Here is an 11,837-nt window from a genome sequence, read left to right on the forward strand (position 1 = left end):
ATGAGGAGGACTGTAAAGAAGCTTTATGCAAGATTTCTCATACAGACGGTATATGAAACAGCACTTTTGTACATTCAACAGTAGGAAGACAGCACACCTGCCGACATTTTGATTCTGAGGCAACTATGGATCTTTGTGGCAAAGAAGCAAGGAACATTAAATTCACTAAAGTATGAAAGAGGCCTACAAGTTATACTGTACTGTATAATTGGTAAATGTATTTATATCTGCAATTTTTAATACAAAATGTTCATAGCCATCCATTTTGTGTAAGACTTCAGTTATCCAAGGTAGCATGGATCTGCATTCCCTCAGATAATCGGAGTTCTTCTGAACCTACAAGTGATGTAACCCAACTTGGTGTTGAGTCAAGAAGCTGACCATCTTGTGCTGAGCCTCTCTGGGTGTGACAGATGACAACAAACTGTCCCAATTTGCCATTTGTTTTTGTTTTGAGCAGTCCTTTTAGAATTTAAAATCCATCCATCCATTATCCAACCCGCTATATCCTAACTACAGGGTCACGGGGGTCTGCTGGAGCCAATCTGAGCCAACACAGGGCACAAGGCAGGAAACAAACCCCGGGCAGGGTGCCAGCCCACCGCAGTAGAATTTAAAATATACAAAAATAGGACTAGGAATAAAAAGAATACATTATACAGTAAGTTTCTCACATTTGTGCAGAATGTTTGTCATTGTTTCATGTTTGTTTGTCATTGCTTTTTCTCCGTTCTGCTTACTAATGCTTGCAGTGTCACAAATGATGTCACCTGCTGCATTAGTCATGCACAAGTTTATTTTAATTCCTTTTATTTAATTAAATTTTCCTTTGGCAATTTATGTTCATTTTAGTATTATACAGTTTTGACTATTTTTATTTGACTGGTGACATCCCTCAAGGAGTGTTTATTTTGAAGGACATATTTCAGTTTAGCTTTCATTTTATCCTTAAAAGGGCCATTCAGTGAAGAGTGCCACCCTGCAAAGGGATTGTAAAAGTCCATTTTTGATCTCTGTGCCTTCTAAATGTTTTGTGTGTTGTGTCTCTTCTATTGTAGCAGAGTCCAAAGTACGGGCTGTTCACTTTTAAATTTGAGATTGAGAACTTCACAGGTCTTTATGAAGGCAAATAATTAATGCAAATAAGCAAACATTCCTGAACGAATAAATACACTGTCTCATTTTTAGTTTGATCAGCTAAGGTGAACAGGCGGCATCTTTCTATGAACACAAAGTAGAAGTATGTTGATATCCGTATCTTGTCTTAAACCCAACTGCCTAAACTGGTTATGCACTACCCAGAATATGAAAGGCAGCAATAGTTTTAGAAAAGGACCAGGAGATAAGACATGAAATGAGGGACAAGTGGGCAAGACAGTAACATCAGGGCCATTCTTAGACATGGGCGAGCAGGGCAGTCGCCCGGGGCTCCGAGATAAAAGGCGCCCTATCATTCGAGTTTTTTTTTTTTAAGATCGACGCAAGCTACGTATCTGTACTATGAAGTTTAATGCTAAGCTTACTGCCCTTTCCTGGGGTAGGAATGCTGCAACAGGGAACTGGGGCTTGGGGCGTTTGCTATAGCCAGGGCCCTGTGCAGGCGCAGGCGGAGCCCTGTTATGACACGCCCCCCACAAAAGTCAATAAATAGAGTGCTCTCGTCGGAGGAGACCATTCCACTCCAGGCCACGGTTGTATCGTGAGCGTGGGCGCAGACTTCTTCCCGTGTTCTTCTGTCGCGTAAAATGCTTTCTTCCCTTTTTCGCCTTGGCATTGGTCTTATCGTACTCCACTCGTAACTGTGTCTTATTCATGTTAGCAGTTTCGCACGTACCATATTAATATGAAACGCAGTTATCCATCCGGTGCTGCTAAACGGAAGAAAAAGGCAGATGATGTAGCATTTATTGACACACATAAAGAAGCTTTGCTGAAATTTGTCATGGCTGAAAGGGTGCATTCTTCTACTGATTCCTTTCAAAACTGACCAGCCGTAAGCAACGAGCAACATACCAGTTACTGTTGCTGCTGGGGAACGCAGCTTTTCTAAGCTAAAGATAATCAAGAATTACCTCAGGACAACCATGTCACAAGAACGATCGAATGCTTTAGCATTAATGTTCATTGAGCGAGACATTGTCCAATCGCTTGATTACATGGCATTAATTAAAGATTTCGCAAGTGTGCAAAAAGCTGATTTTATTTCTTGAGCTTTATTCTGGAATGTTCTTTAGCCCAAGTTTTAATTTGGTAGAAAAAAATGGAAAATGGTATAAAAAACACACTTTTTAATTGTGAGGAAAAAAAATAAATAAAATGCTCTAAAATTTATAAAAATATGCACCACTGAACTGGGCTTAGCTACATATCTCCATGCAGTGCCCAGTGGAAACAGGTCAAATCTGGCTGAACTGTAGCTAATACTACACTCATTACGGCCCCCACAGTCTAATTATTCCCAGGGCCCCCAACGTCCTAAGAACAGCCCTGGTAACAACCAAACACAGAGCCCTAAATCAAAATCAAAAGATTCATTAACCGAGAAAACTCTCACAAAATTTCACCCTCTCAGATTTACGAACATAAGAAATTTGACAAACTAGAGGAGACCATTCTGTCCATCAGGCTCATCAGGCTAATACTGTAGCTAAGCTGTCCCATTAGCTTATCCAGACACTTCTTAAAGATTGGGAAGGTTTCTGGTTCAATTCCATGTCTTGGTGGTTTTATTCCAGATTCCCACAAATTTTTATGCAAAGTAATGATTCCTGGCTTCATTCCTAAATGCACTTCTCCTTAATGTTCACTGATGACCTCAAGTACTTGATTCAACATTAAGTTGGAAAAATTCTGCTGGATCTACTTTATCAAAACCTGTGAGAATTTTGAAGACCTGAATTAGGTCCCCACGCTGTGTCCTCTGCTCAAGACGAAACAGGATTCATTCTCTAGCTCTATTGGAGAATTAAATCTCCTTAAGCTCTGGGTTGCACCCGCTAGCTTGTCTCACAATGATCTTATGTCTTTCTTGGGTGTTGGTTGTAGTTGGTTTCTTCTTGAAGGGCTTTCCGTGCTCATATTTGCTGGTTCAGAAAGCTGGCTCCCCAATTTTAGAGCTTGTCAGTGTCATAACGCTGCATGTCCATCTTCAAAGCATGTTCTTTCTAGGTAGCTGACAGCAACTGTAGATGGCTATGTAGTGCTTAGCCAGTTAGTGAAAGAGAAGGGTCAGTCAACTGCAGGCTACTTGCAATTGGACTGAATAGACAGATAGGAATGAAAGTCTCTGTATGATAGACAGACAACTGGACAAAACTTTTTATCCTCAGGGATAAATCTGGCTTTTACAGAAGCTCTTTAAATAAATAAATAATAAATCTACTATGTAATGAAACACTAAGATCTGTGTCTCCGGTCCCTTTAAGCAATCTGATTGGTCTTTTTGGCTTTGATGTGATTGGTCAGTTTATCTTTGGTGATGTGAAGATAGAGGAAGTCCAAGTGTGAAATGCATGAGGAGGAATAAAGTCACATGCTGAGAGAGTTGCCTTCAAAAATGGGATGTATAAAACCAGACTGTTGCCTTTAAAATAACGAGAAGCGAGCTTTATGGGAACACACTTGAGTGAGGGAGCACCAGTGAAGAGATGTTCACTCACACATACGCGTTGTGAACGCTGGCCCCGGCACAGACAGACGGACATCATATTGTCACCACACACCATTTATTATAAACACTATGTACAAAGCTTTCTCACGTGCACCCCCAGTGCCTTCTTGCACCGATCTCCCCAAGTCCAGGCCACACAGTCCTTTTGCCTTCCTGGCCGCCTCCCGTCCTCTCTCTCCAGTTCAGTCTACTTCCTCCCGACTTCCACCACCGACTGGAGGGAGGCGGCCCCTTAAATAATGCTCCCAGATGAGCCCCAGGTGTTCCCGGCATTCCTTCCTTAGCCATGCCCCAGCATGGCGGAAGTGTCGGCTGTCTTCCTGGCAGCTCTCTGGGTGCCACATAAAGTCTTCCCCGGGCCGGGCTCCCGGAATAATTAGGCACTGGGGCGCCGCCTGGCGTTGGCCACGGGCCCCTACAGGGCTGGGCTTCCAAGCCCTGTACCCGAGGCCCCCTGTATAACCAGGACGGACGCCCCCTCGCGGTCTGGAGGAGGCACAAGCCCTCCTCACGTCCTCCTGGGCGTCCCGGCCGGGCTCCAGCCCCAGCCGAGGACCGTACGGGATAAACCGGCATTGGGGCGCCGCCTGGCGGTGACCACGGGCCCCAACAGGGCTGGGCTTCCAAGCCCTCCACCCGTGGCTCCCAACAGAACCAGGACGGACACCCCCTCGCGGTCTGGAGGAGACACAAGCCCTCCTCTCGTCCTCCTGGGCGTCCCGGCCGGGCTCCAGCACCGGCCGGGGACCACAGCGTGAATACCAAGGAAAGGTGCTGAAAGTACGTGTGGGACAAGACAGAGGAAATATTGTTAAATTGTGCTATTACCTGCCCTGCGGTGGGCTGGCGCCCTTCCCGGGGTTTGTTCGTGCCTTGTGCCCTGTAGTGGCTGGGATTGCTCCAGTAGACCCCCATGACTCTGTAGTTGGAATATGCGGGTTGGGAAATGACTGACTGACTGTCCTATTACCTGTCTTTTAAAGGTACCATGGCTAGTAGATAAATAAATATATACACAGACACACAATATGTTCTGAACACACACCAAAATGACTAAGAAGGAAGAAAATTTAATAAGGAAGAAAACCTCTGACTTGGCTGTCACAGTAAGGCATAATGGGGGTGTATTGCTGTTGGTATAATTCAACCCCAGTCATGTTTCTTGACACACTTCTGCTGACTAATTTGCTGGCTGGAAGTCCCCAATGTTAGTGTGTCATGGAGAGGATGTGCAGCATTGTTCATAATGGCACTCAGTTTTGTATTAATTCTCTCCTTTGTTATTAACTCCAGGGGGTCCACCGAGCATCTCATAACTGAGCCTGCCTTTTTAATTTAGTGGGCCTCTCCTGAAGTGATTTTACACGACAGCATAGAAAATCCCACTGGCCATCAGAGTTGTAGAAGATATGAAGGATGTCACTACTTACATTAAATGAATGCAGTCTCCTAAAAAAAGAGTTTGCTCTGCCCTTCTACAGTTCCTCTGTGTTGCCAAACCAGTCCAAACTGTGTTTGATGTGGACCCCCAAGTACTTATAGGAACGCACCTCTTCTACATTCACTCCCTGAATGGTAACCTGATGTCGACACTCTTTGGTGCTGTTAAAGTCAATAACCAGTTCCTTGGTTTTGCTGATGTTGAGTTGCAGACAGTTCTCAAAGTTGTTCACCAGACTCCTGTCCTTTGTCTTGTCTCCCTTACTGATAGACCCAATAAGTGCAGAATCATCAGAGAATTTCTGCAAGTAGCATGTTCTGGTTTTATATTTATAGTCTGCAGTGTATAGAGTGAAGAGAAAAGGGGACAGGTCTATTCCTTGTACCACAGTGTCAACACAGAAGTTAATATACTCCGTGATTCAGTGTCTGAGTCCCTCCATGTCGTCCCAATGCGGCTCGCACATCATTTCCCAGTCTGTCATTTGGAAGCAGTCACTCCAGGCTCCACTCCCTCAATATTTTGGTGTTAACAGGTTGCCATCTAATAGCAGGCTTATAGCTGAGAATCAACTGAATCGGGTTGTGGTCTGATCTGCCCAAAGGTGGCAGCAGTTTACACTTAAGGGCGTCTTTAACATTTGAATAGAGCAGGCCCAGCTTGTTATGTACTCGAGACCAAGAAGAAGACGCACAAAGTGATAGAAACTTGTTATGTAGCCTCCTTTAGCGTTATGCTTACCGCAGGAAAAACAAGCCAAAAATGTGAATTTGTTTCAACAAGAATGAGATGTGATTACAGGTAGTCCCCAGGTTAAGGACATCCGACCTACGACTTACGAACGAGGCCGCAGCTACGACACATGCGCCTCAGTAACTGACGCTCCGTCATCTTCGGCCTGGGGATGCTGCAAGCGATGGCTAGAGGGGGGTGATTTTGCTGCTTGCACAGTGTAGTGTCCCTCAGGTGGCTCCCGGCGGCAAGCGGTGACCCGTGGTCCATCGTCACTGGGGCCACAGCTATCGCTCATGTTCTGGTCGATGGTTCACTGCCCGCCCACTACGCTGCCGCAGCTACTTCTCCTGACTGGATGCAGGTTGGATGGAGCAGAGGGGGGCGTTTCACTGCCCGCCCAGCACACACGGCTGGTAATGCTGCAAGCGCTGACCAGGTTGTGGCTGAACGGAGGCCAATGAGGGTGAACAGGGCGGCGGGGGTAGCATTATAGTGTGCCTCGGATGGCTGCCTGTTGAATTGGGGTTGGGCGATTCAATACCCGCCTTTGGCCGCACCGTGTTAATTCTCGGTGGCTGGACACTGCAGGCAGTATACTGTAGTGGAGGTGACTGTGAGGTGGGCTGGTGATGAACCCCCCCTCACCACCCCCAGTCATTCTCAATAGTAAGGCTGCTTGTACTGTTATGCACATAGCAGGAAGTTGTCTCTTGTCAGTACATCAGACGTACTGAGGACGGGTGCCTTCCTGCTGTGATAGCGTGTACTGTATAGCGCTGTGCAGAAGAGCTCATCTTAACCTTTTGTCTTCAACCTTCAAGAATGTCTCTGAAACACAAATCTGATGCAAGTGCTGGTGACAAAGTAAAGAAGAGAAAAAACATCACCATGGAAAATAAAGTAGAAATAATAAAAAGGTCAGAAGGAGGTGAAACTCCATCATTCATTGGCAGAGCACTTGGTTACAGTCGGTCAACAATAGCATTTATTAAAATAATGTACCTGTTCCGACTTACATACAAATTCAACTTAAGGACAAACCTACAGTCCCTATCTCGTACGTAACCCGGGGACTGCCTGTATTTGTAACAGAATCTCATAAATACCAAAACATCAAATTTCAGTACAAGAGGTATGTAAAAAATGAGAATTTTACAAATGCTTACTACATCTTTAAATTTAGTAAATTTTTTTTATCCAAAACACCGTGAAAATAATGCATGTCTCCTATAGCCTGGTGCTGTTGAATGCAAAGCTTAGGGAGCCATGAGCCAAATGAGCAGTCCGTGTACAGACGTAAATGAGCCACAGATTATGAAAGTCGTCCCAATGAGGTGCGGACGTCCTCCATTTCTACTGTAATGGGGGCTCAACTGGATTCAGACCCTGTACTCACTGGGGCCCTGGCTTATTATGGGTAGTGAACTGGCTTCAAATTCTTCACTCCCTGGTTGGAGGCTCTAATGTGATTTAGAGCGCAAGAATCTTTAATGGCCACACAGTCTTTCTAAATTGAAAAAGAAGCAATTTAGGTTTAGCAAAAGAAAAGTCAGTCAGCACTCAGAAGGAATGAAAATTGCTGGTTGCTACGATTTTACTTCCTCCCATTGCCTCTCGGAGATTCACTTTATCCAAGATGCTTTCAACGTATGCTCTCTGTGGCTATAAGGACCTTTTAAGAGTGTGGCCCCTCTAAACCTGCTGCGCCAGGATGATTAAAAAAGTACTTTCTGCCTCAGCTAAGCCTTTTCAAATGTAAGTCTTCATTTTCTGAAGCTAAAAAAAAAATGACTGACCTGAAAAATAGCCATCGTTTGTCCTAATAAAACTGAATGGTCAGTGAATGTGCTGGGTGAACGTTTTTAATGTAAATCTCCTAGAGTGTAGAAGTCTTATGGGTGACAAGTTCTCCACCTAAGCTTCACACCTATGGTCTCCATTTTAATTTCTCTAGACCATGCTGTAGTTTCTCCTATTACCTAGATACCTATCTGGGGTCTGTGGTCACCTCTGAGATGTTTGCTCTGTCCCTAACTTAAAAATTCTGTAGATGCTCACAGTAAATTTGTTACTCACTGTTGTTCCCTGTTATCCAGACATTGAGATTTTTACTCTCTGATCTCCAGTGCCACATGGACTATAAGATCCTACCTCTACTTCATGTCTCTCATGTCTGTTGTCAGCTGGGTATGATCTTTCCACTAATCCGCACCCATTACCTCTTCTGTCACTTGAAATTGAGTTATTTATGGTATGCCACACTTTTGTTGTTCTTTGAGATTTTGACTTTAGTTTCTGTGGTCACCTTGACAGCAGATGACTGGTGCTCATCTATAACTCTGATCTCTGCTGCTGTTTGGTCAATGAGAACTTTGCTTTGATTTATCAAGTCCACAATTTTGGTTTCTTTTGTTACCTGGACACAGTTTTCTGGTGGTCCACACTTGTAGTCTTGGCTGTTACTTGACACAAGAGATCTTTGGTCTTTTTCACATAACTGATTCCTGGACTTTACCTGGATGATCAGATCTTTCCAATTGCCTACAGCTCAGGTTTTTATGGGTTCCTTTTGACAATAAAGTGTTGTTGTAGTCCACACATGCACTAAATGGCCACTTTATTAGGTACATTTGTTGAACTGGTTGTTGATGCCAATATCTAATTAGTCAATCTCTTGACAGCAACTCAATGCATTTAAGCCTGTAGATGACCTGCTGAAGTTCAAACTGAGCATCAGAATGAGAAAGAAAGGCGATTGAAGTGACTTTGAATGTGGCATGGATGTTGGTGCCAGACAGGCTGTTCTGAGTATTTCAGAAACTGCTGATCTACTGGGATTTTCACACACAGCCATCTCTAGGGTTTACTGAGAATGGTCAGAAAAAGGAAAGACATCCAGTGAGTGGCAGTTTTCTGGACCTTATTGATGCCAGAAATCAGAGGAGAATGGCCAGACTGGTTTGAGCTGATAGAAAGACAAGAGTAACTCAAATAACCACTGGTTGCAACTGAGGTGTGCAGAAGAGCAACATGTCAAACCTTGAATCAGATACGGTCCAGCAGCAGGAGACCATAACGGGTGCCACTCCTGTCAGCTAAGAACAGGCAACTGAGGTGACAATTCACCAAACTTGGACAACAGAAGATTGGAAAACATTGCCTGGTCTGATGATTCTCAACTTCTGCTGTCACATTTGGATGGTGGGGTCAGAATTTGGTGTCAACAACATGAAGGCATGGATCCATCCTGCCTTGTATCAATGGTGGTGCATAGGGCCATCTTAACATACAGACACAATGGTCACTGGCTCGGAACCCACAATGTTTCTGTTGCCTGTGTATGTTTCTGTTTTGCCAGCACGCCACTTTGTCTGGGGGCCTATGATGCTCTTAAGATGGCCCTAGGGTTGGTGTTATGGTGTGAAGGATATTTTCTTGACACACCTTGGGCCACTTAGTACCAACTGAGCATCATTTAAATGCCACAGCCTAACTGGGTATTGTTGCTGACCATTACGACCGCAGTGTACTCATCTTCTGATGGCTCCTTCCAGCAGGATAATGTCACAAAGCTCAAATCATCTTGAACATGACAATGAGTTCACTGGACTCAAATGGCCTCCACAGTCACCATATCTCAATCCAATACAGCACCTTTGGGATGTGGTGGAATGGGATATTTGCAAGATGGATGTGCAGCTGACAAATCTGCAGCAACTACATGACACTGTCATGTCAATAGGGACCACAATCCCAGAGAAATGTCTCCAGCACCTTGTTGAATCGATGACATGAAGAATTACGGCAGTTCTGAAGGCATAAGGGGGTCCAACCTGGTGCTAGCAAGGTGTACCTAATAAAGAGTTTGATGATTGTATAATTCTCTTCTTCACCTGAATAATGAGATCTTTGCTTCGGTCATCTCACCGTATTGTGTTTAGTATATTCTCCACACATTTCTGTCTTTAACACATTGCTTCCTGAGTTCAAAGAAGGGTTTTGGACCTGAGAAATCCCCAAATTATGTTTTCAGTGTATTGTCTCTGGTACAATGTAAATTTGTACTAATGTCAGAGTTTGTATTTACCACATTGCTATTTTGTTTGTCATGAGTGCCGCCATTTTATGGCTCTGTTGTCATGATGCAATAGTCTGTTGCAGAGGAGAAGTCCCCGGATGAGGCAGTTTGTGATTTCACTTATGTAATGTTGCCGTAGCCAGGACGGCAGGTTAGACAGCATCTGAGATTGCGGATACTTTATAGAAGAATTAGGTGTATGATTTTGGGATAGTTTCTTCAGTATCTCAACTTCTGCTAGGTTAATTTTTGGTTTTGTCAGATGGTCAGTCCTTCTGGTTTTGATTCTTGCTCTTTTGATGATACACATTCATTTTCTGCTCCTTTTCCCTTGGCCCTCGTGGCCTGCCGTCCTTTCAACAGTTATCAGAACACCTAGTCTCGGTGGTGACCACGACTCGGAGATCAGTTATCAGAACACCTGGTCTCGGTGGTGACCACGACTCGGAGATCAGTTATCAGAACACCTGGTCTCGGTGGTGACCACGACTCGGAGATCAGTTATCAGATTGTTTCCAGTTTTTCCCCTGAACAGTCAGGTGTCTGCTCTTGTCCTCGTATAAGATCTCTTTAGTCATCGTGATCATTAGAACGTTGTTTTAGTCCACACTACTGGTTGCTCTCTTCATCTGGATAGTAAATTATCTAAACCTATTGATAAGCGAAACAATTTGTGGGAAACTGAATCCACGGTAAAACTCTAAATAAATTGCTTTCCACTTATAGTGAAAATTCATGCCAGAGTTTGGCAGCTGTGGTCCTCTGTGTGGTGAGATTTTCTTGTGGAGAAAAGACAGTTATGTGCAAATTGGTCCACCTTAATGTGGAAAATATACAAAGGATGCTGTGACATAAACAGTGCAATATGGATTACGCAGCACCAGAAAAGAACACAAGTAAACCCAAACAGTCTTTATGGAGCAATATTCCTTGTTTTACACCACCAAAAACATTATTGGTGAGTTTTGCGATTGTGAAGTTGCCAGTCAAATGCATCTTATTGTCAGTTTTGCGAATCAGTATGTGAATCGAAACTTTCCTGTTTCGCTCAACACTAAAGGCACGCTTCTCCGGACATCCAAGCTTTGGATAACAATCAACTTTTGGTCAATGTTTCATTCAGGAAAGGCTTATTAGATCAGTCGCAACATCTTGGGTCCAACTTTTACTTCTCTTTTAGGGTTTTGACAATTGATTTTGATTTTTCTCCCTGTAGTTTGACTGTAGCCTCCTCGCCTCACTGATTCCAAATGTTCCCAAAATCTGCGTTTTCTGCTCCAAAGGTTGTATTTTAGCCATAGCTGTCTTGATACCTTTTCTGTGTGAGCACAACGTTGAGCATTAGGTGTTCTCTAGTCTGTCCCACTGCTCACTCCTTCTTTTTCCATAACTGTTGTCATACATGTGCGATTCGGAGACAGCTAAAGAGCCTGAATGATGGTAATTCCACTCCAGACCAGGGGGCGGCGAAGTGCACTGACTGTCTTTCTCAATCCCTTGCAGACCATCCATGGGAAATCCTACAGGGTTCCACAACTACTGATGATGCCACTTCTGGTTCTGGAGCCAATGATGGTGTCACTTCCAGTTTCCGGCCATCACTGATGATGCCATGTCCGGTTCTCGGCATATAAAGCCACCATCTTAGCTACCTAGATGAGTTCTATTTTGGACTTATATCTGTGAATATCTCTCATTCAATTAACCATTTTTGCAGCCAAGGCTCAATATACCATTTTGATGACTTTGTGTCGTTTTTGTGTTCCTCTCTTCCTCATATTTGGTTCTTGTGCACATCTGGGCAGTAAGATCATCAACATGGTCTACACATCTGGTCTCGGTTGTCTCCTGGACAATCAGTAGTCCTAACACAGGGCGGGGACATAAAGACATATTGAGGGAGAACTGTGCGG

This window comes from Polypterus senegalus, chromosome 17 (assembly GCF_016835505.1).
Source record: "Polypterus senegalus isolate Bchr_013 chromosome 17, ASM1683550v1, whole genome shotgun sequence".
NCBI lineage: Eukaryota > Metazoa > Chordata > Cladistia > Polypteriformes > Polypteridae > Polypterus > Polypterus senegalus.